Source organism: Trachurus trachurus (genome assembly GCF_905171665.1).
Source record: "Trachurus trachurus genome assembly, chromosome: 22".
In the NCBI taxonomy this organism is placed as follows: Eukaryota; Metazoa; Chordata; class Actinopteri; order Carangiformes; family Carangidae; genus Trachurus; species Trachurus trachurus.
Genome location: NC_139907.1, coordinates 8,891,723 through 8,897,769, shown reverse-complemented (window position 1 = coordinate 8,897,769; position 6,047 = coordinate 8,891,723).

The window sequence follows — 6,047 nt, the reverse complement described above, 5'->3', positions numbered from 1 at the left end:
AAATGACAGGGATCTGCGTGAGAGGGAAGATCACAGGACATGTAGATAGCAAGATCAAAACCTCCCAAAACTCATGCCAGCTGCCTCTACCACACCCTCAATCCACAGGGGCCAACGCTGGGATTGAACTTGGGTGCCGCGCCTCTAAAACACCCATGAGGAAAAACAGAGCACGGCTCATGTACCCCCCGAAAAACCATCTCCTTATGCTGTAAACAAACAGAGGGCAGAAAATGAGATGGAACGACAGATTTATTGAATAAATGCAGTACGCATCAGCTAAGAATAGGCTGTTCAGCTTAGACAAGGGAGCAGTGAAAGTGCATGCAGTGGAACCAGTGACCAGTAAAGTTATTTGCCAAGTACAACAATACACCCACATTGCTAAAAATGGCATTCGGTGGAATTTAAACCCTTCACAGTCCCAGTGGGGGTGAAATACTTCAAAATTGACTGTCCACGGCTAAAGACAGCAGGGGCACTCACCCATCTGCGCTTAGAAATACTGTAATGGAGCCACTAACAGAGGCTTGTTATGTCTGTGAAAGTCAGAGTTGGGGTCAAAAGGCCCAGTGTACTGTGTTCTGTGTATATGTGATGGGTCAGGGTTGAAGGGATCACTGTGGTGTGCAGGGGGCAACTTTAACAAACAAGAGCCCCCCAATTCATTAGATGGCTGGTGGTCAACCTCAGGATAAATCATATTGAACAGCTTCTTAACCTTTATTCGTAATGAACAAACTCCAGCTGGCGTGCATAGATTTTTTTATGAAACTATAATATAGTTTCTATACAATATTTGTCTTGAATTACTTTGAAAAGTTCTTGCACACTGTCAAGCCCTAGGTAACCCTCCTGGAAAAGTGACAACACAAACACTGAGTGCAATTACGGTAACAGACCAGTTTAAAGTGTTTGTGGAAATACATGCCCATGCCAAAACAGACATCATGTCATGTCTATTGAGAGGCCCAGTGTCAGAATCTGTATTTTAAGACTTCATAATTTGCTTTTTAAATTGTGCTCACGTGATTCATATTACTAAATGAAGTCATACTTATCCAAAAGACAACAAACTAACACAGTGATAAGTGGAATATCAGCATATAGTGGTACTTACAAAATGACAAATCACAATCCGTATAATATATAGGCTATACAAATATACATATACTTGGTGGCTGAATTCTTACACTTTCATACGATACTATTATACATGTATGTACATAGAGAAGAATGACCACCACACACTGATATGACTCTATGCTGATACAATTTATTATGTGAACAATGCGTTTCGCTTGTAGCTTCGTCAGGTTCGCCTCTGGCTGTGGAACTGTGGCTGTGCAGGGAGATTCGTCTCACATAATATTATACCTTGGCAAGGTTTTAAGTGCATATAATTATAATTGAACAGAAAAAAATGGAGGCAAGCCTTATTGCTCTGGACCATTCACAGCATCATTATTAAAAATCAAAGCAATCATTCACACCAACTGCTTGTGTAAATGCTGATTTTTATTTTCAAGTGTAACATTATTTTTTTTATGTGTATCTGTGATCTCTGAGCAATTATCTACTTACAGTAGGTTATCCATCATATGTCTCAGTCTATAGATGCTTTACACTGTTTATGAAGTTGCATCACCATTAGTTACACAGGCCATAGGATTTCGTTGAGAGGGCAGGGTCCATCACATTATTAGGCACCGAGAGAGGAAGCAGATAACGCTGTCTCTCAGTGTTATCCACAAGATACAGTATCTGTGCATTAAAATCTCACCGGCCACTCAGTCTCCTAGAGTCTGTCTGCCACCCATCATATAGCTTATCATCTGCTGAGAATGTTTAATCGTACTCCAGTCTCCTGGCAGAGCTAAACATAGGCTGCTGTTTCTAAAATAATCACCACTCTAGTGTGTGTGTGTGTGTGTGTGTGTGTGTGTGTGTGTGTGTGTGTGTGTGTGTGTGTGTGTGTGTGTGTGTGTGTGTGTGTGTGTGTGTGTGTGTGTGCGCTATGGGAACATTTCAATAATTAATTCTGCCTTTTTTTTCTCTCTTTTTCTCTCTTACTCAAAGACACGCACATACTGTGCCAACCGGTCACGTGTCGTCAATGCAAACTGTGTTCTTACATTTTCAGAAATTCCACAGCTGTCTGAACACTTTTAAATGATGTGCTTGTGTGCCTTAAATAGAGGCCTCTGAACCCCTCAATCTGACCTAAATCATCTGGTTGCCTCTCTCTTGCACTCTTTTGCCATTTGCTGAAAGAGGCAGCGTGCTGTGGTCCATGGGGCTGGGCTCCGGCTCACTGTTATGTGGGCTCCTCAGTCAGAGCAAACCAAAAAGCGTCACGTGGCTCGTGTGCATTATGCTGCATTTACATCTGTGAAGCCTGATGAATGAGTTTGTGTACGGGGGGGCGCGACAAACAGGAAGGAGAAAGGAAGGAACTGAAGGCAGGGACACTGGATTGATACTGTCTGGGGCCAGAGGCGACTCCGGCACCTGTTTGGCCTTGGGACTGCGGGGGCTTATGTAATGTGCACTGGGGCGAACAGTGTTTAGGACAGGTGTGCAGTTATAGAGTCTATAAACATCCCTCTGCTGCTGGCTGGGTCACAGCTCAGGCCTGCAGGGCAACGGGTTGAGCACTCACTAACACTGTTATTAGTTTGAGTCCTGCTGGAGCTATGTGACTGATGCAAAAGAAAAATTAAAGGCTCTTAAAAAATATTTTCTTAGTCAGACATTCCAGATGTAAGCAGACACTGTTCTCTGCCCAGTGAGGAACATGTTTGTTGATTTTACTTGAATTATTTATTCGTAGTGTTTTTACAATTTTTTTCCTCTGATGTGAATAGGGCACATTTCTTTTTTCAGCTTAGCAAAGTTTGAATCAATATCTGATGCCAACACACCGTCTCACCAATATGTTTTTTGATGAAACAGATTATCCAAGTGCTGGAATGTAAAACAACAACAAAAACAAAATCGGTATTTTCCAAAACTTTGACCTTGATTCGAAACCAACTTTTCACAGGTTTTAAACTGCATGAATAAGATGATCCATTGAGATGCCATAACTGTCACATGTACTCGTGTGGGTGTATTTTGAAATCTGTAATTCTGCTTTTATGTTATTTTTAGGTACTGTATTCACCTATTCAATTGAACATGAAGGACGGTCTATTTATATCAGCTGGGTTTTATAGTCAGAGGGGTCAAATTTAATGCAACAATGGCTGAGATGGATACTCTAGTTCCCATCATGCCTTATCTCAGTATTGTCTCTAAATATATCCTTTACTGTCTGATATGTGCCAACACATTTAAAACTCCAGTCCTCTAGTTGTTATAAATCTAAAATCTAAATGTTTTATAGTCATGGTGGTATATCATGCTGACTTCCAAGATCCAATTTTTGGTCTTCCAAAGCCAAAGACGACTTTATAAAACTGTCCTCACATGGTGAACGGAGACAAATACATTGTCGTCAAGTGTAATATTGGTGATGTATTGCACTGTCTTGTATATTTTTCCACCCTTGTTTGCTTTGTCCTTCGTTTACAAAAGAAAAACCGCTAACATGCTTGGAGGCCCTTAGGACCACCTCTCCCTGCTCCCTCAACCCTTTTCTGTCTATTCCTGTCTTTCCCCGGGGGGCTGGATGCTTGATCTGCTCCACAGAAACACTGAAGGTCTGAACCGAGCAGCAGATCAGAAACAAGTTAAAAGTAAACCTAGTGGCCTGGATATGTCCACTTCAGGCTTCCCGGGATTTCCCACTCCTCAGAAATCACAATGCCTCAGAGAGCAAGCCTGTCAGGGGCATCTCTTCCTATACTTAACATTCAGTTTGCTCCATATAGTATTTTCCACATCAAAATGACAGCTGTTAAGTTTTTTGCTTATTATTTTTAATCCACTAGTAAATGTTTTATACAACAGAAAGAGGCAATACTTCACTATTCTTTTCATCTTTATAACATGTGCTCAGTGAGCCGAGTCGACTTCAGAGAGCTCTGACTCTTCAGTTTCAGTCTCCTGCCTCCTCTTTGTCTCCATTTTGCTCTGTAGTATATTTGACCTCCTCTCCTCTCAGCAGGGCTGGGGCTGATTGTGCGCCTCAGCTGAACTGGCAACAAACCTGCAACCACAGCAAACGACTGGAGGTGAACGGTAATGAACTCCTGTCCTCTGTGAAAGACAACATGAGCGCTGCGGCGTGAAGACTCTCTAAACTGTACGGCAGGTGCGACATTGTGTGAAGCATTTCTTTGGGTATAGCTGCTTTAACCAAGGCTGGATTGCCAAACGGGCAAAGCTGCCAACTGCCCAGATGGGTGTGGGGGGTTGGGTGGGGGCCTTCATACCATCATATGATTGGTGGGTGCATCATAAATCCCAGTAAATATATAAATATTTCTTTTGTTGTCCGAACACCAATAAAAAAATCTAAGATATTGAGTTTAAATCTATGAAATGAGCAAATATTCAGATTTAAGAATCTAATATCAGTGAAATTGTGACAAAAATGACGTAAAACAATGAAACCATTATTAATACTCTTGTCAATAGAGGCATAACTGTTAAAATACTTGTCCCAAGGGCCTTTGGGTAGTTAATTTGTCCATGACTGTAACTGATCAGGAATGCCCCAGAATCTGCCCAGTGTACCGTTTTCTACATAGCCTCTCCTGCTGATGACCGTTCTTTTTAAAACAGTGAACTCAGAGATAAGGAGGAACCGGTTACAGGCATGCTGACGGGTGCTAATCAGCCGGGGCACAGATGTGGGAAATATCAGAGTGTCTGTTCCTGGCCCGGGACCTGCACTGTGTCACCGGGCAGACAGACCAGACAGCACTAATGTGTGAAAGAGATGAACTCAGCCACTCTCAAGAGGCCTGAATGGAAAGAGACAGAGACTTCTGGAAGAAGAACTGATAATGCCCAGTCAATGAGTCTTTTAATTAGTCATAGTGAGTGAACGCAACAGCTACATGTCATTTTGGATTGTGAGAAATTCAGGAGCTGCTCTTTGCTTTGCTCTGCCTGTTTTCCTCAGTAGGCCTTATTTGTCACAAAGCCAGCAAACCCTTCTTCAGGGGAAAGCCGATCCGCCCGAGCCACGTTTCAGCGTCTTCCCTTGCCTAACAAATTCCTACGAGTCACTCACTCTGAAAGGGTGCATTGTGATTCAACCAAACACTGCCTACACCTCTCGTGGAAAAGGGGAAAAGGGAAATGGGAGTGCATGTGCTTTCTGTGGACTGCAGCTCTCACACTTGCCCACAAGCTTTCCCGCCTGCTCTGAGCTCACTCTGAAATCCACAGGCTGGCCATAGAAGAAGGGATGCTGCCTTCAAGTGCTGCTTATAAAACTTACAACTTAGAGTACAACTATGAATGTGCTGAAGGCCAGGGTATGCTTGAAACAAATTTGGTCAAATGACAAATGACAAATGTAATACAACCAAGTCCTAAGGTCACAGGATTAATCAGTTGGTCTGATTGGACTGAAGGCAGGAGGAGTCATTCAGTTCAGTTCAGTTCAGTTCAGTAAACTTTATTGTCAATCACACAATGTAACTGACAGTTACACAGGGGATCGAAATTGCGTTCCCCCAAACTCTAAAGGGGGAAACGCAATTTCGATGGGAGGAGGAGTCACACTTGTGTATAGTAGCCTATCTCGTTTAAAAATATCAATGACATTTTGTGTCGCCTACATAAGAAAAGTGACAGACACAATTGTGCAAATAACAATGATTTGCAAGAAGTTTGTTGAATGTGGTTGTGTTTGGACATTATAGACCAAATAAAAATAGAACGGGGCATATTTGTTTGAATGGAGCAAACTTTAAGATACAATCCTTAAATGAAAACAATGATCTGGAAGATGTAGCCCATAGTTCATCATCAGAAAACACAGGAAGCTAGGTAAATATTCACAGCCAGCAAGGCTACATAATGTACTGTAGTAGGCTACTGATAGTTTGAACAATAGCTGGTGGTCACAATGAAATGTAGCCTATTAT